The sequence below is a fragment of the Cupressus sempervirens genome, chromosome 11, assembly GCF_028749045.1.
Source record: "Cupressus sempervirens isolate cs-2001-9-10 chromosome 11, ASM2874904v1, whole genome shotgun sequence".
Classification (NCBI taxonomy): Eukaryota; Viridiplantae; Streptophyta; class Pinopsida; order Cupressales; family Cupressaceae; genus Cupressus; species Cupressus sempervirens.
In genome coordinates, this window is record NC_143128.1 from 366,322,036 (window position 1) to 366,349,966 (window position 27,931).

The window sequence follows — 27,931 nt, forward strand, 5'->3', positions numbered from 1 at the left end:
CTTGTCATTGAGATCTGCTAAATTTTGGAATAAAAATGGATTTCTCATTTGTAAAGTTCCTGTGATGCATCTCCTACAATTTGATTCAAATGGACCTATTGCCACAAATGTAGATTTAAAGGAATAAGTAGTTTCTAATAGAATTTGGAGCTGTAGCAGAATGATAGTCCAAATTGGAGCTACTTACCTTGGGTTTTTGGACAACATCTTATGTTTTTCTAGTTTCCAACTTTGAATGTACATGGGTTTATCTTTTCAGTTGGGCAATTGTAAATCAAGGTTCTCCTCTAATATATGTAATGATGAGGATTTTGGGTTTTCTTTCCTAATTCTTTCCTAGATGAGTCTTTGAATTAGAGTAATTATAAATATATATACCACTTTTTCTTTAAAAATAATTATTTCAAGAGCATTTCATTTAATCCAAATCCATAAAAACTATTACACTCAAATGGATTCTCAACCATTGCTTGAAATCTAGACAACCCAATATAATATCACATGTTCTCTATACATGGATGATGGGAATTATTAAATTCTAATTTTACACGCCCTCCATAATGGTATCCAATTTGCAATGCCACTAATTTTTACCCATCCTGAACTTATCCATCTCGAACTTTGAAGATAAATATAAACTTTCCTCTACCCATTGGACAAATCTTCTTAATTGGCAGAGCAATTATGTTTGTTCAAACATTTTAGTACTAGTGCTTGTTTTCTTTCTTGTAGGATTATGATGCAACCCTTCAATTCTTTTGAGCTCCATTTTTAGTAGAGTTGGAGACCAATAAATAGGGTAAAATGATTCTTCATGTAGATTCTATAGCAAACAATGGAATGTATTGGAAAGGGCTAACATCTTGGTTTTTGAGTCATGTCGCTGGTAGGATCATACTAGTGGTAGCACTGGAGGAACATAAGATCTTTCTCAAATTATTTATCAATGAATCAATCCTACTTCTCAAGTTAGGATAAAAAAATTGAAGGGTGATTATGTGTGTGAACAAATGGGACATGATCATGGAAGTCAAGGAGACATATTATAATCTAGATCACATGGTTGCTTACAGGGAGGTGCTTATTACTTTGACCAATTGGGAAAATTCACAAATAGTTTTGGAAAAAATGAAGTAATTTTTCAGAACCATGTCTACCCTCCATTCAAATTATGTTATGATACTTAAACATCACATTAAGACTTGATTCTTAGGCTAATTCTTCATAGTTATCTCTAATCTAATCTAAAATATACTTTCCTATTTTGTAGGATGATTACATAGCTACTTGAAGGAGATAGAGCTTGTGTTGAGCACATCTACTAATACAACCTACTAAGTTCAGATATCTTAGAGAACCAAGATCACCAAAAGTCAAGGGAAATTCCTCCAATTTCCTACACGTAGTCAAGATAAATTCCTCCAATTTCCTACACGTAGTCAAGATCAACTCCTCTAAAAAATCTAACTGAGAAAATAGTTTTGGTAGAGTTCTCAATGAATTTCCACTATAAATGCTCAATCTTTTTAATGAATGCAACCCCCATACCAACTCAAGCTGCTGTTGCATTTGATCCCATTTATCTAATATCAAGATCTTTAGGGCAATTAAGTGATCCATCCTTTTAGGAAATTTCTTGAGACTTTTCAATTCTTTCAAGTCCAATTCTTTCAAGGAGGAATTTGGGACAACTTTTATGGCTAGTAAAAATCCCTTGAGCTGAGCTTGTGAAGTAGCTCTCATCACCCGCAGGTTCTTGGGTAGCTGCATCTAAGTTTTGATTTTGTTGGGAGAATATTTTTTACCAATCTAAAGAATCTATTAAAGAGAAAAATATATTGAGTAATTAGTAATTACTTTCCTGATATAATGTGACACCACCTTTATAGACAAGGCCATGAAACACAATCAATCGCTCAAGTGACTCCAAATTTGGTGGCCATAATGTAGAAATGTCACCATCCAGTTAGAGGAATCTAAGCTCCTTAAATTCAGTTGGGTATTGACACTTTATTTGGCTCTCCAATAAGAGAACTCTCAACAAGATTTTCATTGAATGTAATTACTTTGCATCAACTTCATTACCATATTCAGATTCCTCCTTGTCGAGATAAACTCCTTTAATTTTCTTAAGCTTCTGCAATGATAGAAAATATCTCAATATGATTTTTTATCATTGTTAATTCAGGAATGAAACTTGAATGTAATTTTTAAACCATTTGATTTCAATGGAATTGCTAAAGCAAGATACAGTTACAATTTTATTTTTAACTTTATAGCAATATTCAAATGTAGTCACATATCTAATTGTCCTAAGTAATCTCCCTCCAAGACTACAAATCTAGAATTCTATTTCTTCTAGACATTATCTCTTTGATTGGCACGGTAATTCTATTTTTTCAAACATTTGAGTTCTAGTGCTTGTTTTCTTTCTTGTAGGATTATGACATAACACTTGAATTCTTTTGGGATCCATTTTTAGTAGAGCTAGAGACCAATAAATGGGGGAAACTGATTCTTCACGTAGATTCTATAGCAAATAATGGAATTTATTGGAAGGGGGCTGACATCTTGGTTTTTGAGTTATGTTAGTGGTGGGATCATACTGGTGGTAGCACAAGAGGAACACAAGATCTTTCTCAAATGATTTATTAATGAATCAATCCTACTTCTTAAGTTGTGATACACACATTGAACAGTGATTGTGTCTATGAACAAATGGGACATGATCATGGAATCCAGAGAGATGTATTACAATCTAAATCACATGGTTTCTTATATGAAGGCACTTATTACTTGGGCCAATTGGGAAAATTCACAAATAGATTTAGGAAAAATGAAGCTATTTTTTAGAACCATGTCTCATTGCCATTCAAAGTATGTTATGAGACTTAAACATCACATTAAGACTTGATTCCTAGACCAATTCTTTATAGCTCTCCTTATTTTGTATGATGATTACATATCTGCTTGAAGGAGATAGAGCCTGCTTAATTCGTTCAAAATTCAATATTAGTTGCAACCTTCAAGAAGGGAGTAATCAGCTAGGTAGTTCTAGAGGTTCTATGTAATATCACCTGAAAGTGATGACTTCTTGGACAAAACATACCAGAGACCTTTGAATAGGGGTTAACAATGGAAAGTGCAAAGGGAAATGTCATAGTGTTTGAACAAAACAATTCCTCCCATAAATCTCATATAAGTCTAGGACACATTAGATAAAATATTATAATGTTATTTTGTATCAATCTCCTAAAAGGAAACAAAATGAAAAATCCTCTCAGTAAATAGAATAGAATGATCCATCTCAACTTGAAATAGTAGAACAACTAAGAACCCAAAGAAGATGCTCACAAGAGATGGGATCATCCATAGTGTACATGAAATGCATAAAGGAATCAACTCCATGTCATGGATCAAACACTGAACAATAATAGTCTAAATCCTCTTGAAATAATAATGGTCTAGTGAACTCTTATTGGATCCTAGTCAAATCAAGAAGGGAAAATTTTAGATGATGTATAACTTGCCATTTTCTATATTTACAATGAATATGCATTTGAATTTATCTGAAGCAAATTAATTTAAGGAAGTAGATATAAATGGATAGTATACTACAATTTTGTCTTAGCATGTTAACATTTTGTTGTGCTAAAAGAAGCTTTACATTTTTCCATGAAGTTTTTTTTTGTCCAGTGTGTCATATTTGTGGAGCTTATATCCTTTCACTTTAAATGATACTATTGTCTTTAAAAAAAAAAGTGTTTTCTTATTGTTTCTCACTTAGATGTGCATTGCCCTATCCCACACAAAAATTCAAAGCATTTTCCATGCAAATAAATACTTTAGCATATGTGAAACTACTAGAAAAGTTTAAAACACCTATGAAATCTCTTAAGATTAGAAAGTACTCCCCTAATACCTCTTGAAGTCTCACAAAGACAAAGACAGTAAAACCAAACATAATCATATCATTAACACTAAAAGTTGATTTTATTTTATTGTAGTGATAAGAACATCTACACGCAATAAAATCAAAGGCACTAGTGAACTAACCTGAAATGCCCCAGTGAAAGACTACCTTAGCAAATTAGTCATAAACCATGGAATGACAATAGCCAAAATGAGCATAGATGGTCTGTATTTTGCAATCAGCCTAAAATAATAATATTGAAGTCAAAATTATGTTTGATATACAAAGCAAAGGAGATATAATATTGAAATTATGCCCAATTTTTGAGAATATTTTTATAGCAATCATTCAAAAAGAAAAAAATTATGGATACACTGTAGCCCGTCCTGATGATGTGAAAACCTACAATAATAGATGCCTTTATTTTAATTGCTACACATACTTGCAAATCATATATTCCAAGATTCATATCCTTGGATTAGTAATTAAGGTCTCAAAGATAATAAGAAACAAAATATTGAGAACAAATAGCCTATCATGTCATAATTTGCATAAAAGAGAAACTCATTGCACTCTAATGAACAACTTGATGATGGAAAATTCAATAATAATGGAAAAAAATCATACTGATGGTAATGATATAGATTCCAAATGAGTCGTTAGATCACCAATATATGTGATAGTTGAAAAAAAAAAATAGCTTGTTTGTAAACTTTCTCTACCTATATTTGTTTGAAAAGTCAAATAAGTCTATAGTTTAGAAGATATTTAATGGACTTTATTTGTAACAAAAAAGAATACAGGTTCAAATTTTCATTATGACAAACCACAAAACTATTCTCTTTCATTCTAATTTTTATTGTGGGTTTCTTTTCAATTTCACATTCTCTTAGATAACATCTTGGTTTTTGAGTCATTCTCAACAAAATCAATAAAGTTATTTCCATCCAAAGGAATCCATAATAGCTAATAATTGATAAGTATGATAACTTACTTCTGCACAAATTCTACCCACTGTTGTTATGGTCTCAACAGGGTACAAACCCCAAAGAGTTTATGCTCCTAACAAGATTCCATCTGTGCTTGTGACAATTAGGATCTCAGACTAGTTAACCAAATATAAAAAGAGAAAGAATTTGATTACCTTAAAAACATAATGTCAAAAACTTCTCGGGAAAAAGTGAACAATGTAACTACATTCCCCAACAAATAAAATCAAAAGATGGAATTGGAATATTTGAAAGCCAAAATTCACCCATACATACCATCAAGGACAACATTTGCCACATTAGTTGCTTTAGCATGAGTTGGTCTTAGATTATTAGTCATACTGTCAACCACGTGAGTGATAATTGAAGGCTTTTCAACCATGTTACTCTTGTGAACATCAAATTTTTGAAACAAAAAGAAGTGATATGCACACAAAAATGTTTAGAAATTTTATTTAGCTCAGTTATTAACTTGAAACAATTTGGAGAAATAGTATGATTTTCTGATGTAACTTTTAGTTTTATCCCTTTTCTCCTTGGCCTCAAGATTGTAATCATATTTAACTTAAAATGGCATCAACATAATGTTAATTTACAACAAGTTTTGATTACATTAAACCTTCTATAGTTTTTGTATTCTCACAGATCATTTCAATGAAAAATGAAGATGGTTTGCTCACAAATTTAGATCTTGATTCCAAAGAGAGAATTGATTGCAAAGAAAAGAGGATTCTTTCCCAATTGATTAAGCCTCAAATTGATCTTGGTGGTCTGAACAAAGTTTGGATTTAATGAATCATGAAAAGAGGGCTTTTCTTTCTCTAGAGAAGTCACCTGGATTTATACTATGAGTGCACTTTCTTACAAGCACTTATCAAGATAGATGAAGAATCCATCATATTTTCTTTATTGGGGTTAGCTGTCTTTGACTTCTAAAGGACAAATGAGGCCCAAATTACATGCCAAATAGATTATAAGGGATTAGTTGATTTATAGCTAATTATTGTGGTTTTTGTACATGTGTGGGAAAATATCATTGTTCTATGGAAATTAGCCTGTGTAGTGTATGTTGTGGAGGATAAATGTTATAGTTTGGAGGGGCTAAAGAAAAGCTTGCAACTCATTGATGGGAAGGATAGTAGTGCCTTTCTACTTATGTTCATGGGCTTACCAAGTTTGAGCTTGCAAATTTTACTATTTAGACTATTTACCATTATGAGCTTACCAACAAGAGTGAAAATTAAAAATCCCAGTACCTATCAAAATCTATCTAGCATACATAAAATTAAGAGAGAACCCATTTAATTATCATTGATCAAAACTTTATCTTTATGGAATTTGCCTAAACAATTGAAAATAAAATGGATTCACGAGTACTACATTCAAAATAGATATATAACAAGAAACTAAAAAGAAGTTGCCCATCAAGAGGAGTCCAAATTGAAAATAGAACACAAACCAATTATGCAAATTTTACTTGGGAATGGTACAACCATCTGGCTTTCATCTCCATTTCTTTTGGTACATGATTCCCAAAAGATAATCTATAACATTAGGAGTTTGAAAGCATAAAAACATTCAAATTGGAAATATACCACGGAAAATAATATCTCTTTAAGCTATAGGAAAGAAATAGATTATGAATGTGGTATTACAACAATTAAGAAGTCTTTGCTTAGGAAAACATAGGTCATCCACAAAGCACTGGTGAGGAAGACAAATAATGATAAGTGGAATGGCATGAACTCCACACTTTTATTTCTAATCACTAGCTTTTTCAATATATCAAAAAAAATATGCCAAGGCTTAAACATCAAAATAAAAATATATATAATTGAGGCTTAAATACATCTAGTATGCAAAATAAGTAGAGAAAGGTAAAATCGTTAGTTTACATACCATAGCGTGAAGTGAAGAACCATAGAGTGCAATGGTTGTAATGATCCCCACAATACCCACTAAGAACATTCAAGTCTTATGCTCATGAAGACCAGAAGTAGACACCATTGCCATTATTGTGAACATCATTCAATAGCTACAACCATCCTCCCTACTTTAAGCTAAAAGTGGCACAACACAAATTTTGGCATATGAGAAATACATAGAATTCAATGATAGTGATACCTTTGCAATAATTTAAGGGAAAATAGTGCATACCTTGGCATTGGGAGGAGAAAATGCTAAGTATGTGAAAATGACAAAGCATTTAGGAATAATGCCAACACCATTGATTGTGGAAACCAAAAATGTTTTCCCACCCTTTACTTACAACAAACATTCCATACCAAGTATAAGAAAAACAATTGAAGAGAGCAATCAAATATGTGGTGCATGAGTATTGCCCCATTGATTTCTATCTTATCACCTTCACAAATGTAAACCTGCCCAAAAAAGATCAAACCTCACCTTGTGTTTCAAAAAAATTACATTGTGAGAGATTACCAAGGCTAGAATTCAATTCAAATCTAGATTTGATAGAGCTAATTTTGACAAGAATTTAGAAACTCATTTTCTTCCCAATATTGTAATTTTGAAAGCCTAGACAAACGTAATGACGAGGAATTTGCTGGCACTGACACCAATAGGCCCAAACATGTGACATAGTACATGGACTGCCTGATCAATATAAAAGATGATGTTTCCCTACTATGATGAAGTATGGTCATAAATTAGGGAAAAATCCTCTTTTGTTTCACAATAACAAATGTGGGATGCAACATGGCCAAGCCTCTATTTTCTACAAGGTTTCTGGAGCCTACATACGATCTGAAAGTTGGAATTAGGGGAACCCTAATCATGAATTTTTGTAAAAGAAAGATAAGAAAAGTATTTAGGTGGAGTAGTCATTTCATGCCTCCCTTTAATTATGTGTGCATTCCTCATTCTATAGCTAGACATGGGATTGCAAGTAATATATAAATTAGGAACTCTTCTTTCCTTCTTGCAATCTTCTTATAGGCCTCTCGTGCATTGCAGACTGATGATTTCTATGTGAATGAATGTAGGTATGCCTTTGACATAGTAAATATTGAAAAGAAAGAGGTCCATCCCAAAATATAAATTTTACACTAAAATTGCAACAAAAATTACTTTCTTTGATGTGAATGCAAAAATAAAATGAATGAAAAGAAGATTATACGAGAGCACACCAAAACTTTTATAAAATCTATCCTAAAAAAATCTTTATAAAATTAGGTCCTACCTGCAAATTGCTAATAACCTCACTATGATTCACCATTTTTTTTTGAAGTCCCATTTGAGGCAGCTCCAAGAAGAAAAAAAAAAAAAACAAAAACCAACGGTTTCCCCACTTTCCCTTCTTCCTCAGAATCAAAAATCACTAACCTTGGCACCCAAACACTTCAAAACTCATCTCAATCTCACAAAACACTTCCTCCTAAAATCAAATAATTTATCCACCTGCATAGATTGAACAATAAACTATTGCCACCAAACAAATTTCCAAATAAAAAATGATGTTACGATTTTCATTTTTTCATTATGAACCGTATTTGGTCAAAATTTTGACCAACTCGGGCATAAAACCCTAATTTGGTCAAAGTTTTGACCAACTTGGGCATAAAAAGAAGAAGAAGAAGAAATCATAGGCCAACATGGCCTTTGGTTGAAAAAAAAGGGGAAATGTACTAGTATCACTATAGTTCCTTTAATAGATTAGAGACGTCCTCATTCATGGCATGAACATATGATCAATTACTCAATATTTATTTTCAAGTCTCTCATATTTGGGTTCAATAGTATGTTCCATATTGAGCTATGTGGATTTTGTGGTATGGTTTGTACATCTGATGGCTTTCCCATACTTGTGCTTTGATTATGTCAAATTCCTTTCATGAAATGATATTTTATCCATCCCTACAACCACTCTTTTCTACACATTGTAACTAAGGTATTTGGTCAATACATTGATGCACCTCTTCATTGATTGTTAGAAAGTATTTTGTTTACTAGTGAATAATTTGGCATAGGTTTTTCATTGTAAACACATGTCCATTCAAATGACACTACAATCTCACCTTGGGACACTCAGTCAAATAGTTAATGTGCATTTGAGATCATAGTTTGTGCTCCTCGGACGCGGGCTTGGTTTCAATCACCACTAACTTTACCTTCAACCTTTAAACTTTAGATGCACACATGACATATGGTCACTTCTTCTCCTCTTATACTTCTTATCATTTCCATTGCATAGTAAAATGAGTATACAGAGAGGTCATGAATATGCTCCATGCTGCCAACAAGAAAAGGAAGCTCGGTGTGAGATCTAACCAGGCCCATGAGGATGGAGTGCTTACTTTAGTCAAATAATCTAGGTACCTTGTCTATGTGTTCTATCAAACTAATGGATCTATGAGAAGGACCTTTGATTAGATGGTTTATGTGCCTTGCCTATGGCTACATTAGGTTGAGAGAATTAAGTCAAATAGATGTGTTATTCCTTCATTTCTTCATTAGGCTTCATTGAAGATGCATATCATGTTCTCAAAATATGGTTGTGCACATGCCCTCCACTTCTACATTCCTCCAAGATTCTCCCATGTGAATTCCATTGTGATTTTTGTTGGTGTTTGAATTTTGAATGAAAGTTTAGACAATATTTTTAACAAATATCATGGCATCATTTTTTCAAGAAGATCATAGGCAACTTCTAGCTTATGATACTAGCATTTAAGAGTGTCTTTTTCCTTGTGAGATTCTTTGTAGAAAGGTTAGTGACTTCCCATGGGCTGGTAGTTTGGATCTTCCATTTGATGGATAGTATACAAGCTAGGAGATGGAGGTGAGCATGGGCAATCATGGGTGTACTCCACAATTAGTAAGCAAGCATTATTTGACCACAAATTGGCTGGATTATTCTATATAAAATCATACATGATTCTCTTTGATATCATAGAACACATTGTGTCAATAGTTCACATGCCTTTTTCATGGCATGTCCGCCACTTTTATTCCATGCTCCCATCTAATGACATGGGTTGGAAGGAAAAAGAGGTAGGTCAAAGAATTTGAACACTATTTATGCTCCCCCATTTTTGCATATCATGTCCATTGTGGCATTTTATCAAACCTGCCATAGAAATTCTGAACACTATCTCGACACATTTTCTACATGTTGCACCACTACTACATTTTATGACATCTCATGAGAAGCTTCCTTGACCCAAACTGAAGTGGAAAGAGTGTATGATTCAAGATGAGAATCTGTAACTATGAACACAACTTTCACATTTGGCATTTCAAAGGTAGTTATACAGATATGAGGTTTGGGTTTAAATTAGGGAAGAAAATTTTAGATGAGGTTCGGATCCAAACTCAAACCTCTTAACCTTAACCTTTGAAAAGGTTTTAGTATTTAGTGAGAGCACATTTCTAGTACATAGAGAGAGAGAGAGAGAGAGAGAGAGAGAGAGAGAGAGAAACTAAGAGATGGTTCAAGTACATAGAGTGAGTGACTCTTAGTACATGGAGAGAGAATAGTACATGGTGAGAGAGGGGTTTGAGTACATAGTGAGAGAGTAGTACATAGAAAGATAGTTTTTACCTCTAAAAGTTTCTCTCACTTAGAAATTACCTTGGTTTTCTTCGATAATTATCAAGGTAACAATTTTTTTTTTGAAAAACCCAATAAAATTTGTAACATATTAGGTTTATTTCATTTTTGCATTCCCAAGAGGGCATTACAATCATTAATGACATTACTCAATCCAACTTTCAATTTGGAATTTAAACAAATGGATCTTGAGGATCGACCACCTCCTTAAGAAATTCCAATCGTATATTATTTAACACATATAGGGAAGGGAAAAAAGTTGTTGATGCACTAATAAATGTATCTATTTATTCAAATGAAAGCACATTAAATTTAACAAATAACACTCTCATATCAGAGGACATACATAATTCTATCAAACAAGACTCCTTACTCACCCCTAGAGAAGGATTTGGTTAGTCAATCACTGCTAATTCTCTATACAGGTTGCACTAGATTCAAAATGATTATAGAGATTAGTTGGAAGTTACACAATCTACCATAATGCTTTACTCCATATTACTTGGTAATCTATATCACATGCTATTACAAAGACATTAAAATATGGATACAAAAACCTTTTTGGGAAATGTAGCGATTTTGATGGAAATTTCCAAAATAGAGGCTCTATGTTTAGGGCTCAATTACATGAGCCATGACAACACACGCGAAATAAAATTTTCAAACCTTCTCTTCACAAAGGAATATATCTATGAAATGATCCTGAGCATGATTGATATCTCCCTCAACCTTGATTAACACTGGTGTAAAATTCAAGTATATGATGTGACTCTTGTTCATTGATTAATTTTTGGAATCTAAAGAGAGGCATGTGGAAATAATGAATGAGTTCATCATACTAATTGATGACAATGTCAAGGAAGAAGCTACACTTGACCTACCTATAGGAAAAATAACACTACATCATGGGGATTTTATTTGATCAAGATAATTTCTACCCTTGGGAAGAGAAGACACCAAAGGAGATAAGGGAAGATCAAAAGTATTCAGAGTCCATCAATAGGGATGTTGAAGAAGAAAATAGTAATGAAAATCTAGAGGATAGAATGATAGTTGTCCAGTGAAAGAGAGATTTCATCAAGAAAGCCTAAAAACTATACAAAGAAAATATATTGGACAAAGATCTTTCATATTTCAAAGAACTATAGGATTTGAGGGCTAGTGCCTCTTTGAAAACACACCAAGGAGTGTTTTCAACCTTGGAGAGCTCACTTCACAATTACATCATGTAGTGCCTACCCCTAGTTTATTTTTTATTATATTGTTGAATTCTTTTAGGCCAACTTTTATGGTTATGTGTTATGATTTAGTGGTACTTGGTTACCTAATTTGATTGGTGTTATGTCATACTTAGTTTATATATTTTATGAGCTACTTGATACTCAGTTATTTCATGTGTTCATGGTTATTCTTTCAATGATGATCCTTTGTATGTTTCTTATAGTGATTTGAGTTGCTTTTTAAATTACAGTTATATGAATGATTTACATGTGGTTTTATGGTTACTTACCACATACTTGCATGTGTGTGGTGTACATGTATGTTTTATGCATGGTGTACATGTATGTTTTACTTTATGTTTGAAATTTTTGATATGGTTGAGGGAGGGAGTCATAGTCACTTGTTAGTCAGGATCTACATGATGTACTACTCCCCACCATTGTCTATTTATTTTAGATTTATATGCATATGTACATGTTTGGATTTTATGTAGGTTACATGTACTAGACATTAACTTCCCTAAATTGCCAGGATAAGCATGCCCTATCATAGTATCTCAATGGTAAAGAGAGGAGATAGTTATTGAGTGCAAATCCTAAACTTGATCCAATTGTCCTAAGATATAGGACAAGTATATGAGTTATTTACCTTTTCAAATTTGTCAAGTGACACGAATTTGAGATTTTGACCATTAAGTTCGATTTCGTACTTTATCTTTTAGATGAGTTTTCCTTTTTCAATTTGTGGGTTTGCTATGATTTTTAGTTCTAATTAAATCAAATAAAGATATTATTTTATTGATTTAATTTAATAATTTTTTTATGAAAAAGTCAAATTATAATTATAATTAATTAATTAAATAATGGAAATAAATTTAATGATTTAATTAAAAGACCAAATTTAGCATAATTATATTTATTTAATTTAAATATAATTAATTTCAAAGTTTCATTTTAATAATGAACTCTAAATATTCTTATTAGTTAAATTGATAAATATACTTTCTAAATACATCTTCTTATTTTATAAAAACAAAGTGAGAATCATTTAAATAAACTTTATTCTAATTAAAAGTTGTTGGTAAATAGATTTGTCATTGTAACAATGGCTCAACAGAGTGTATGTGGCAAACCATTCACAATAGTTGGATAGGCCCTTGATATGTGGTCTTCCTTTGCATTTAGAGGGGCAACTCCCTCATATGATATAATTTTAAAATATTTTCAAATAAAGAATCTAAAATTTTAAAGATCAAAAGAAAGCCGTTCAGGACGAATGCACCACACTACCTCAAAACTTCTTGAGTCAACATAGAATGATAACAAAGGCAATCAAGAACTATGTTTGAAAATGACCATTATTACCATGCTGATTCATGATTCATAAAAATTTGCACAATACAGTGAAAACACTCACTACAAAAGAATTAGTAGTTTATATTGCAACAATATTGATTTTAGAACAAGAAACCAAAAGCGTATCTCATTTCATTTTCTTGCACCAAGAACATAATAGAGATTTTCAATTTTAGAGACAAAAGCTATACATACTTTCCAAAATTTGTCTTCTGATCAAAATTTCAACATAGTGTTCCCTTATTCTAAAGTCCAAAAGTTCCCTTACAAAGCCAAAAAGACTTCTTATATAGAAACAAAGGTTAATAACTACCTCTTCATGGTTAATAACTACCTCCAAAATACATAATTTTGAAGAGTTTAATTAACCTCAATAAAATTAACCTATACAAGGAAAACTTTCAAAGAAAAATACATACTCAATCACTATTCTTCTAGCTATGAACTCTATCTACTTGGACATAATTGACTTATCCTAGAAAGCCCTATAAGTGTCGATGATAATAATCATTGAATCATAATTGGGAATGAATATGTTCTCCATCTTGAGTTTGGCTATGAAGTAGTTATCTTGGATCTCTTCTAACTCTTGTCAATAGGCTGAAATGTTGCAATCTTTCAGAGTGATTGTGACCAGAATGAGCTTCATCATAGTTTTGGCATCTAATACTGGATTCTCTATTTCTGAATGAATTTTGATACTGAAAGAATCAAGAATAAATTGGCAATCAATATGTTAAAGATCACTTACTGCCACCCCACCTATGATAGTAGAGACTAATTCATCCGTAACTTTTTTTTTTGGCTGCTCCCAAGAAGCTATTAGCTTTTCAAACTCAATGATCCCTTTGCTAATATTTATCATTTTCCAATTAACACTTTTACTCCAAATATGTGTTTGATTCTCACTTGGATCAGCAATAATTTTCTCAAGAACTAGGGTGCTTGTATCTAACTTGTCTATTTCTTGTAATTCATCAGCTACTTTTTGCTAGGTGACTTTCTATTCTTTACTACTTTCTATCTCTTTAGAAATTTCCTATATCTATTTGATGGCTTTTCCATATATTTCCTGCACTCCAGTTATGAGTTTTGAAGCATCTTCTATCATTTTGCTTATCCAAGCTTCGATCATCATACTATGTGACTTGTGTTTGTTTACTCTTTCAATAACAACATGATCAAGAATGCCATCAAGACTTGCTAAGGCTGGTGAAGTAACTACTATCTTTGTATTAGAGGAATTGATAATCAAATTGATGTAAGACACCAACATCTGAACTTGCTCCTTGAGTTGCTCCCTGGATCTTTTCTCTTTCTTTGCTCTTTGTAACATTTGGGCAACACTAACTTCAAAATTTTGAAAGTCTCTTTCTGTAGTAGATGGACCAAGATCAACCTTATCTAGAATGAAATCTAACTCGGATGCTTCATCAACATTCTTTTTAATTATGGACTTGGCTATTTCTATGCATAGATTGCCTGAAGTTTTATCAATGGCTAACTTGGACATCACTTTAGTATTTTTCACTTTATGAGGCTTTTGAAGGAAACTAGAGATCACATCAAATGGAGGTGAGATCATTTGAATGACTTTCTTCTTCTTCTGAAGACTAGTTTGGAACCATGAATGCGTAGTATCTGAAACTTGCATGTCACCTATTATATTTTCAGCAATCATCATTAACTCTTTTGAATTAGATAATTGATAGTCCAACTATGTGATGTCTATTAATGATATCTTAGGAGGAGAGAGGCTTGAATGAGGAATTACTACATCATGAGAGGTTGTAATGGGAATGCATGGTTTAATAGTTTGAGGAGTTCTTTGATCCTTCTCATTAGGTTCATTTCCTTTTTGATTCACTCTATTAGATCTACCTTTCATTTTTGTCCTTCTTTTGATTGTAAACTTAGCCAAATAATTTAGATCTTCATCTTAATCTAGAACACTTATATCTAATTGATGTATTTTCTCACCAGAAGTTTCCTTTAATTCCATTCAAGATGATTCTCCTTGATTACCTATCCTCTGCTTTACTTGGAAATTCACCAATCACTTTTTCTACTCAGATTTTACTAACCCAATCTCTTGTTCTTTTAAGGACATAGGCAGTTCTTTCTTTCAAGATTTTTAACTCTTGAACTAATCAATCAATAGGAGGAAGATCTAGTAATTTTATTTTCTCATAGTAGAAGGGATCGACCAAGGAAACTTCATCATCATTTACACCTGTCACATCAATATCCATCTTGAAGTCTATTACCTGCCTTACTATAAGTTGCATCCAATCTCTCTTCCTAACTTTGAAATCATTTTCACAATCCTTTGAAAAGTCCTCTAGAGCTAGAAAGTGACCAAGGCTAGGGTTTATCTTTAACTCATTAACTGCATAGCCTTTACTATCATAAGGGAAACACATAGTATAAGGATGAAAATTTATTGTGGCAATGGATCTCTCTATGTTCCTCACATCTGATGCAGTATCACAACTATAATATTTGATGCTGATAGGAAAAGGTATTTCATCTATCCTCCTATTCTTGCAATGTTTATTGATTTGACTAATCTTCCTGCACATTTCAATTAGGAGTAGTTTATCATCAACAAATCTAGGTAGCATTAGGGGACACCCATCATAGGTAGCTAACCTAATATAAGTGAACTTTGGGAACTATATGAAAACACTTCCATATTTTTGTACTTTCATCATTGCTTTTGGTGAAATTCTAAGTCTGATTTCTCCCTGAATTTTGCTTACAATCAACATCGTGAATTCATCATTGACTCTTCTAAAATGGTGGAGGCTATTGTCATATTGTAACTGAGGAAGATGGTTGTAAATAATAGTCGTAACATCATATATACCTTCTTGATTAAGCCCTGGAAAACATTTAATACTTGCAATAGTGTAGAAAAGGTATGAAGTCATGTAGAAACAATCATTTTCTTGATGTTCCATGAGTTGCCTATGTAGTGAGTCATTGATAATTTCAGCCCAATCAATGTGTTGCTTCCCTTCACAGACCATGTTAATAAACAAGAACATCTAACCTTCAAACTCATGTAAATCCTAGAGTCCTATTATCCTACTTAATATAGTTACCATGTTCACTACATCTTCCTTTAACAATGATCTGTAGATGGATTTGGCTAGTTGAGATTTCCCTTTCCTTGGTTGCAAGAGCCATGACTTGGCAACAATGTTTAAACACTGAGTTTGATTTTCCATATAGTACTCCTTAGAAATTCTTAGATTGATGTTGGCATATTGCACTTTGATAGGTAGTTGGAAGGTAATGCCAATAGAAATAGGATCCAAATGGACAATCACTTTATTATTTGATGAAATGATTTCCTTGGTATTTATGTGATAGGCTTTCATGCATTCCAATACTAGATTAGGGAACTGTGCTGAAATGGGATGCTCTCCTACTTGAGCTAGGCCGCTTTCCAATATCTTTCTTGCTAAAGGGGTCCTCTTCTTGCTCTCAAGAGATGACCCAAAATCTTGAAGGCTAATACTTCCTAAAATGGTATCACCAACATTTGGAAGTGTACTTTTTAAAATGGGAGCATAATCCAGCCTTTGATATTTGTATTTCATGGTTCAGTTGTTGTTCTTTTTCTTGATTATACCAAATGTCTTCAACCTCACACTGGCTCTTTATTTCTAGCTTCAAAGTGATAAACCAAACATTCTATCAAATAGATTTATCAATATTATTCTATAATATCTTAATTAATCCTTGACTATCATTTGATCAAACAATTTTATTACATTATCTATGATTTCAAATTTTGCATATATGTAGCTTGCCACTATGCATTTGACTAAGGATCACCATGTTTTGGAGCTCATATTAGGCATTCACAAGGATATTGTTGACGATCATTTACTCACACCCACAAATTGTAACAAATTGAATATATCTATGTGATTCTTCTAATGTCACCTTGGTGTATCCGTTACCTTTATTGTTGAATGCTATGATATTATTGCCTTGTGATTATTTTGTCATGTCTAGCCTATCATTTCTCTGGGTTTTGAATAGTGTATATAACACTCCATTCTATACATGGATTATCAATTGCCAAGGAGGACCATTCAATGATAATATGTTGAGAAGATAGATATCCCACATGTCTCTATTAGTTAGGCAATATCATCTAGAGGCATAGAAATTTGTTAAATAGATTACATACTCTATATATGGTCACCACTAAGTGTCATAGGTTAGGAGGAGAAGGCATAATTGTGGCTGAAAGTATGGGTATGACTCATGTGTTTGGATAATGACATATTTCATTCAAAACTTAAAAATTTTGTCACATATGGATTGGACTTATCTGGCTAAACCTGATTTGCAGGAAATGGCAGAGCTAAGCCATTATGTAAAACAATTTATAGGCTTTGCATTTATTAATTACGAATGCTATTATCTCCTGTGTGATAGTGGATGAAGACAATCCTTCCAGTGACATTATAGAAATGCTTTCAAAGTATTTGATCAAACAAGTGTCATGTTTTCATCCATGAAGCTTTGCATCCTCACTATGATCAGGTATGTGGGAAACTCACAGGCTCTCAAACTAAAAGTACTTCATATTTAATCTTTATCTGATCACCAATATGGCCACTATCTTGAAAGAATAAATCCAATTAGCAAGGCATTAAGCTCCCTGGTTTTCTCACAGCCACATGTGGGGAAGGCTCAAATTCAACCACAACAATAAGCTTATGAACCATGGTGAAGCACTTAGGTAAGGACACTGCTCCTTGACATTTCAAATTTTCTACTCCAAATGCTGAGGCTTTTATATCAGACAAATTACAAGCTTAGATTTCTAGTTACTACTTCCATATTTGAATGCCCTTCAATTTTGGAAATCAGAACACAATTTTCATTGCCTCTATCTTTCATTTCCTTCACTTTATCATTTGAAAGATTAATAACCATCTTAGAAACACATCTTTTGAACTTGAACATTAACCTCTTATTAAAAAGGTTAATGGTTAATGATTCAGTTTGAAATATGTGTTTTGAACCCCAACTCTTAACCTCTTTTTAGAAGGTTAATGGTTAATCTCATAAGCTTATCTTAACCTCTTTAGAGGTTAATGGTTAATGATAGAATTGAAAATATGTATTTTGGGTCTCTCCATTAACCTGTGATAACTTTGGACTCAGAAGCTAGATTTTGAAAATTCAAAGTGTTGGGCAGAGCTAGGAACATGCCAGAGATATTGAAGAGTTTCTTAAAAACTCTGAGAGTAAGTGACCATTTTAGTGCTTAAAATGGAGGCATATTTCAAGAATAACCATAGCACTAATAAGGTAGGAATTAAGGAATTTTTGATAACCGAGCAACAGAATTAAAAAATATTTCACAAAGAATTAATAAATTAAAATAATATTTTTGATTTTAAGGAGAGTCTTTTGCATGTTCGTAAAACTGAAATCCTACGTTGAGAAATTCTTTATTAGGAGATTAGAATTCATTTCTTCACACAGATTTTGGGTAGCAAAATTTAGAATTGGAGCAAAAGAATTGTTGAAAGTTTTTGAGGGTTTGGATTTGCATGCATTTGCAGGCTATCTTAGATTTTAGTGGTTGTTTTGGAGTAGGGTTTGAAAACCCATGGTAGAATTTTATCTAAAGATTTGTCTACTTTGTGTCTTTCTAGGTGCTTGCATAATGTTTATTAATTTATTGTAATAATTTTTTGGGATAAAGAATTATGTTGTAGATTTTGAAAAAGAAAACTTATGAATCAAGAAAATGTGACTCAAAAAAATTGTAGAAAAATTTAAAAAATGATTATGACTGTATTCTTCTAAAACCCTTTCTAATTCGATTATAGAATATTGGAAGAAAACAATAAAAGAGTAGCTAGGGTTTGAACTTTAAATTTGTCATGTGATTATCATGAGTTTTCTAAATAAAGATAAATATTCTTCTTATATCTAAAATAATTTAATTGCAAAATTTATTCAGAAGACAAAAGATTAATTAAGAGAAAAACATGTTGTAGCTAAACTTATACATGCATGTGAAAACAATTATACTAAATATAAAAAACTAAGTATATTATGATTGCGTGATTGGAGAGGTCAAAGGCATGCACAAATACTAATTACATATTTATTTTTATTTTATTAAAATATAATTTAATATTTGGATTTAAAAATAAGAAAAATAAAAAATAAAAAATATGATTAATTATCAATTACAGAAATTAAAAAAAAACTATTAATTAAAAAAATGTATTATTTATTTATTTTGAAAATTAAATAAATAAATACTACTTATTTTTTTATAAGCATAGGTTTTTAATAGTAATTCTTTCTGAAAAACTCTAAGTGGGTTATAACTTGTTATATATTTATTAATGCAAGTAGAGTTATAAGTTAATAAATATATATTTGCAATGTAGCTATATTTTAAGAAGAGTTATAGTTGAGTTAACTATATAATCATCTAGTTATGAATATTTAAATATGAAATTGCAAATAGTTTAATTATAATTATAACTTAAAGTTTGAGTTATCTCGAGTTGCATTATGGATTAAATGAAAAGTAAATATTAATATTAGACTTAAATAGAAGTCAAATTAATATTTTAGAAATGGAATTGATAGTAATATTTAATCTAATAATATACATTTATGTTGTTAATTAAATCATTCATGATTTAAGATTATTAAATTAATAACACGACAATATTGCATGATTGATAACATTTATCCAATTGTGATACAATTATGAAATGTAAACTTGAATTTGACACAAATCATTTTTTACGGAATCATATTAAAAAAAATAAAAATAAAAAAAATGGTTGATTAACTACGCTTATTTTATATACCTATTGAGGTTTTGTGTTTTATCTTGTGATGAGTTTTTGGGAAAACCTAGTAGTTCGGTGAAATAAGATTGTTTACCAGAGGCTTGACAAGTGATGGTTTTATGATGCTATTATGTGATGTTGTTTAGTCTCGATTATTTTATTCCCAACCAATGTGCTATATCCATATGTTTGTGTGATGAATCAAGTTCTTTTTTGTAAGCTCATGTATTGTGATTTTCTTGGTGTAACCTATGAGGTTTTCGATCAGTTATCTATTGTTGCTTTCTAGTTGCCTATATAGGACTGGGGTTAATATTGTGATTTATCTATTGGTGCTTTCCAGTTGCTTGTATAGGACTTAGGTGAATATTGTAATTTATCTATTGGTACTTTCCAGTTGCTTGTATAGGACCAAGGTGAATATTGCAATTTATCTATTGGTACTTTTCAGTTATTTATATATGATTGAGGTGAAGATTGTGATTTATCCATTAGTTTTTTCCAATTTCTTATATAGGACCAAGGTGAATATTGTGATTTTATGAGATATAATTTTATGAGCTTAGGGTAGGCTATCTATGTGTATGTTGGGAAGTGGCTTGCAATGGAGGCCAAATCCCTAAAGAGGTGTTCTGGGTAACCCATTGTTAGTTGTATTAATAAGTGATAACATTTCATTAATGGGGTTAAAATGAATTAACAAGAGTTAGTGTATTACCTCGCCCATGCCTTGAGTAATAGTATAGGCTAGGTGGGAGTACAAAGGATGCTCGGTTGCAACCTTGTCTCGTTAGTATGCCTTGTCTGTAAGAAAGGATACCGATGCCGCATAGAGTCACTAGGGAGTTTAGAGTCTAGAGAGACTACTAGGGTAACCTTAGAGTTTATTCATGTGATGAGACTTACCCACATGCATATTAGGTTTCTTGTGTGTCCTTGTTGCCTCTGGGATTAGATGTTACTTGTGTAATTGGTACCTTTGAGATAGATTGCTATCAAGATTCCTTGACGTAGATTCTTATTATGACCTTTGGATTGTTATCTATTTGGGACTTGAGATTATCTCCTTAGCAAGGTGGGAGTGGGCCATTTAGGTTCCATGAGGTCGGGTGGTAGTATTTTTTATACCATTGAGATTTGACAACTCAATGTCGATGCTGGATGTACCTTGTGTAGTTGTTCTATTCTTCTTGTCTTGTGATTATGTTATATGGTCATATTCTAGTACATTGTACTTTGATTATTTGAGATCCTATGTGATGTTGTATTCTATCATGATGTATATTCTTTTAGCATTTCATACCCTGTGACTTGTACAAAGGATGATTATGCATTCTAGTTATGCCATGTAGCATCTTATGTGCTTGTATATTCTTTCAGGTCTATTTTTGCACATGTGGTTATTCTATGACATGTACTATGTTTACTTATAAGATTTAATCTTATTAAAACTTATGTGTGCAATTTAACATTATGGAACCCTTGAGATATGTAATTATTATTGTATTTCTTCTGCTATGTTATCTCTTGTTTGTTTTAACCTTTCAAAAAAAAAAGTTTAGCAAACTTAGTGACATAATAAGTTAATTTATTTTGGGTTCCTAGGTGGGATGTTACCCATCATCACTAACTCTTCAAATTATTGTTAGTTCCTATCATTAAGGTAGAAGAATTTCCATGTGTATTTTCTCTCATTAATCTTGTCTTAAAAATTGGGCCAAATACTTTTAATCTAAAGTTTTGATCATTTCATTATGTTAGTTAGTTTTGTACTCTTTTATATTCATTTTATGATTGGCTGGAACAATTTTCTCGATAGTCTTTTTATAATCAATTTAAAAAATGATGAAAATTTGCATTTCGTCTTTCATGTGGCGTTTATAAAACTAATAAAGTGCATCCTTTATGCTTCCATATTTTTCTTGCATGCACAACACATGGGAGTTAATGGATCCATTTGATCTTACTTAACAAAATGCCTACACAATTTGTAATTTCTTGAAATGTTGCTTTAGGGAGCTCTTGCTAACATGGTATGCAAGAGAAGGATGAATTAATGATCAAGGGGATTATTTGATAAATTATGTAAATAAAAAATAGTATGAAACTCTACAATTATTTTAGGTTGTGTACAAAATGGATTAGGGGGAAGGCTCTCAATTACTTTTACCAAATGCTAAAGAAAAGTTTGGAACCAAATAATTCCACATTCACTAGTGTTATCAATTCTTCTATAGATCTTGTGGCTATATATTTATCATGCAACACTGAACTACTCTTGATGCAATGAAGGTGATTGCACAAAGATAATTGTACTATTGACGAAAGCAGGGCATCTTTTCTATTTTGGTATGTTTTCTAGCTACGTACTCAGTGTAAATTAAGTCTTGTAGCATGTTTTCATAATTTTTTTTGTATTTCTAGTATTTAATATTCTATTTTTAATTAGATAGATCAATCAGTAATTTTTGAGAGCTTAGATTATGAGAATTTTTGAGTTACTGAATTCTCTTACATTTCTTTTTGTGATGCCCTAGTTTATTTATATTTAAACATAAATTGATGTGTGCATTTTTTTGGAGCTTAAATTATATATTTCAGATTTTTATTTACTCTTTAGAGTAGTTTAGATCATATTCCTATTGTTATATTGATTCTTTCTATATGGTTTTAAAATATAGAGTCTTTTCCCTACTTTTTCTCTCTCCTTCTCGAGACCAATTAATTTTTCGAATAATGTCTGAGTCACAAAACTAAATTATCAATCTATTTTTCTAATTATGGTTGAATCATAAAATAAAATTCTTAATTATCTTTTACAATAGTGGCTCTAGTGCAAAATGAAATTATCAACCAATTTGATTTAAAATAACTTTTAATTATTTAATACCTCAAAACAAAGAAGAAAACCTTGCAAAGGCTGCAAAGTTTGATTATATTCATGCCTAAAGGTTTCACCCCATAAAATGACTATCATTTAGTGTTTAATGTGAAGTGTTTTGAGGTTAGTGGTTACTAATGAGCACCCTAGAAAGGCTTTAAGATTAGTGAAAAATAGATCATTATTTTTGCTATAACTAGTTTTGGGATTGTTGTGATACGACAAGATTTAATTTTCACATAGAAAACCATTTACATCATTTAATAGAAAACTTAAGAAGCTAATTTATATAATGATTCTGAATCGAAGGATGTGAATATTTAAACACCCTAATTTTAGTTAGCTTTGGTGGGCTATAGATGTCAACCTAATTCATAAGCTTCCCAACATAATAAAATCTAACATGCCAACCACAAAGATTGATGGTAAATTTGTTGTTTCATAGGTCAGACTAAAAAAATATAAGAAAAATCTACAAGATGTTCAATTAAGATCAAATTTCTTTATTATGAAATTTGGAAGAAGTTTAAATATGAAAATGCATATTTTATATTAGGTTCCTCCATTATTACAATAGAGATAGGGTAGCTGGAGAGGTATTTCATTAAATGTGCACAAGAAAGTATTTGAGATTGTTTTTCCATTTTAAGAACAACTAGGTTACTATAGAAATGAAAGATTTATGGTGAATAAAAATTATGGTTCTTTCCATTATTTTAATCTTCTTCCTCGACATGCTCTATAATTCTTTGATCTTACCAATCCAACAAAGATTACATCAATATGATTTCAATAAATTTTGCATTTATGCGTTAATAGATGAGATAGATCTTGATGCTCACTTAATATTTTGGCACTATTTCATAATTAAACAAATTAGGTTGGACAGAGAAAACTAATTGCTTCAGTAGAGAATTAATCACACGAGTAAACTCATATATAATAGGTGATTATCATGTCATGCGAGTAATCAAGATGATCTTTTTAGGTCATATCAAAATAAAATTTCTAATAGTAACATTTCATAATATTTATATGAATGAGATACCTCTAGGCATTTTAATTGTAATAAGAACATACAAAAATCTATAAGAATTTTCTCATTGAAGCCCTCAAGTAGATCTCTCAATCATTGGAAATGACAAGAATTATTCTTTCTAATAGGGTGAAAGCCATGAAATAATTGAAGTGGGATCTAAATAAAATTATGACATGCTTGGTTTAGTAGGGGATGTTAATAATTGGTGTGAACAAAGACCAAATACTAGAAATATAGAGGGTAGGTGGATAGATTATAATATTAGTGCTCAATTATCCACTTTGAGTTTAGATGATTAATCCAATGGAAGACTAGGTGGGCCACCTTGTGATAATTTATAGACTAGATTTCAACAAACCTTGGCCAAAACCAGTGAATCCCATTTAACTTCTTTGAAGAAAGATCAAGTATTGTCTTTGCAACTTGAGGCATTCATACTTTACCACTTATTTTATATCTAATATTAAATCCTTTGAGAATAGATTTCAAGTTATAAGATTAAAAAGACACATCTTGTTCCTTATTGTAGACACTTAAAATCGTCCCAAATGCTATATTAATTCATTTAATATTTCCTTTGACATCATAATTAATTAATTATTAATTACTTATATTTGTCATATTATTCTTCTTATTTAATTAAATAGGTTCATTTCCCTAATGCATTTAAATTTAATCTAAATACTCTCCCTCTAATGTATTAAATTCTTTTATCCTATGATTAAGTTAAATCCTATTTAATTTAATCCTAATCCCATCCTAAAAACCTATTCTACACCCATCACTCTCATCATTCTAAGTCTACCCACTACTTAATCCCACTTAATTAATCGTAAACACTTTTCTAAGCACATTTTAGTCCCTAAGTGTTTGCTCACATATGTGTGAGCAACTCAAGATCCAATAAAGCTTTTATTTTATTATTTTATTCATACCTCTTACACATTTGTCCCCTTTTCCTTTCTCCAAGGTTTCTCACACATGTGTGAGCAAACCTTGAGCCATCACTTTCACTGAAAATGCTTATGTTGACCTTTGCATGGCTTGTCTTCTTAGCCCATGTGTCTCCCTTGTGGCACCTATGTGGATGCCACATAGATGCCACCTCCCCAAGGCCGCTTTCAAACCTATAAATAGAGCCCTTGTCTCAAGCATTTTCCATCTCCATAATTTGCATTGTTATCATGCTAGTATAGTTCTAGAGCTTTTAGTAATTTTTATGCATTTTTACTGACCCTTTGGTAGTTTTTAGATTCTATTCTTCCATTGATAGTTTAGTTTGCTTTCTTGCATTCACCTCCACTTCTTAGGATGTTTTGAGAATGGATTCTTCCATTGCCTCCTCTTGAAGCATTCCTTACTCATTTTAGTTAGATTCACATCTCATCTTGAATTGCATTTCAAAATCTTTGGGATTCAAATTTTTGTGTTTAAGAGAGCACATCCACATCCCTCCAACTAGATCAAACCAATAAGGTTCACATTAGGTGCCCTTGTTGAGCTGCTCTAAGGTTTTCTGGGAATCATATTTGTCAATTGTTTAGCTTAGTAAAACACAAGTTGTTTAGTTATTTCATTACTTGAATCTTCTTATATGAACATGTACAACTAACTTTTCCTTGTTTGAGCATGCTCCCAATAGGTACTCTTGAGCTGTCATTTTACACAATGCTAAATGACAGGAATTCTTGCAAACTCCTCTCTTGAAAAGCTGATTTTGTAAATTGACTCCAAGGTTCTAGTTGATCTTGCAACCTACTGGAACTCGCTCAGTTGAAGATAAATGTGAATGTTCACGAGGAGGCCTTTTTTGGTTTGTTTTGATTTTAGATGGAATGTAGAATCTGCATACTATTTCAAAAATAACACTAAAAGAAAGCTATGATTTTGTATTTTTATGTTTTTTATGAATGCAATCTAACTGTGCAACTAGTATAAAATCCTATTCTAACAAGGGGTTAATAAAGAAAAAAAAAAAAATTTAAAACAAATAACATGAATTTGAAAGAAAATAACATGGAATTGAAATCCTAATAGACATAAGCTACAAAAAACAACACGTCTATGAGTTAAGCTTTCGAAGAGATCAATAAGTAACTAATGAAAATATGAATAGTGCTTCCTAGATTCCACTGATGCAATCATCAAAGGAAAATTTCAATAACCAAATGATGTTTCACTCTTCATCAAATTGCAAGGCCACGAAAAGTGTGCTCATGAGAGACAAACATTTATGTAGGCACAATTTTATAATTTCTTCTCGAGCTCGATACGTTAGTAGAATTTGTAAATCTACAGCAAACACCAAAATTAAAAGATTGTACAACTAGGAACAACGCAATAAACCTTTGGCTCAATCACAATCTCATGAACAAAATTCACACAAGAATGACACATTCAGGCAAGAATCACTACACTCCAAATGTGAGCACCAAAAACATAATTTTATTGCATAATAATGGCGGTCCTTGTTACATATTACAATAGGGTATCTATAAGAAATCGTCTCCTTAATTTGTGTTAAGAGTGAGAGATATATTCATGCAATAAAATGCTTTTAAAACAATAAAACAACTAATTAAATACAAACTAACTATTTAACTAGTGCTTAGAGGGACTCCATCCATTTTATATTCATTAATTGGATGCATGAGCCTTTTACATGTTTAAAACAAAGAAATATGAGAGAAGAGAGAAAGAGAAAACTCCAAGTTGAAGTGGAAGTGTCTGGAAGTGCCAAAAATAGAAGTTGATCCTTTACAGGGCATTTGTAGGAGTTAAACTACCATCAGAATGCATTTCTAATGCATGGAAAACTCTATTTTTAAAACTGGCAATTAACTATCGGTGGAACTTTTTTGAAAATGCGTACTTGTAGAGTTGTGGACCTATGGACCTGTGCACCTACATACCTATGGACCTGCAGAGCCGTGCACCTCAAAATGGTCCAAAATCTAAAAATTTTACTGAGTGTCAAAATTGAAATTTTGGCATTTGGGTTTTGTTCTTTTTCATCCCAAAGCTATGTTTGGATGTTTGCCCTTGAATTTCTCTATAATCTCAATAATTTTGGTAGCATTTGGTAAATCCAAAGCCTCATATTTGTCTTTGACCTTTTGTCAGTAATCATCTACCTCAATTCAGGTGCTAGCAAAATCTCTAAGTTTGGTATCCAATTCTAACAATGCTTCTTCAGTCCTGAAGGCTTATCAGATGTCCTCATCATCAACAATATCCACAACAATCTTCCTAAAATTTGCTACTACCACCTCAATATTCAATGACTTCTCTCATTCATCATCTTCAAAAATATCCAAGCATGCATTATTTTAATGTTTATCTACTTCCAAAATTTTCTCTTGGGCTTGATGCTTGACCCAATGGATCTCCTCAAGTAATGTTTCCATTACTTTATTGCTATCTACTATCTTCTCTATCCAATCATCAATTATATCTAATTCTTCTTCAGTATATACATCAATCAAAAGTTGGTACCTTTGCCCCTTTATGGCTTGTAGAGTTTGCAAATCCTTACTCTAGGCTTGTACTTCATCCATTATCCCAAAGTCCTGTTTCAAAATTGCTATGATTTTATTCACATTCTCCTATGTAGCATGCAATAACTTCAAATTCACTGTAATAATAAAAAATCCTTTCTCCTCAAAAATTTCTTGCTACTACTGATAGGCTTTCAAAAATGGATCCAGCTATACACCTCCCCCTTCTCTACATATAGTGTTCAAAGTCTGCTTGGGGTGCTCAGGATCTAGAGCACCAACTACTTTGGCTATATATCCCTTTAGTATCTTGACCTACCTTAGAAGTGTTTGGAGTTTAGCCTCATCTGGTTCCATGTTCTTGAGGACCTCTTTGACTTGCAAAGTCATTGTTAATTAGGCTAAATCCCATGTAGGCCTCCCCAACATAACATCCTTCAATTCATAATCCTTGAGACCAAGGCTTTCCGCATTTGTGTCTTCAGGAGGGACAACCACTTGTGCAAACAATTCCTAATTCTGTATGCTAGTGACAAATGCCAATGGTGTTTCCTCGTGAGATGGAGACTCAGGTTTATTCAAAATCTCTACAATCTTACAAATGTATTCC

General features: G+C 31.9%; 1 pseudogene; it reads right to left on the reverse strand.

Annotated features, from left to right (window-relative positions):
- Positions 1 to 27,711, reverse strand: part of LOC149529591 (bidirectional sugar transporter SWEET3b-like) — a 99,477-nt pseudogene extending 71,766 nt beyond the window's left edge.
- Positions 27,712 to 27,931: the final 220 nt, after the last annotated feature.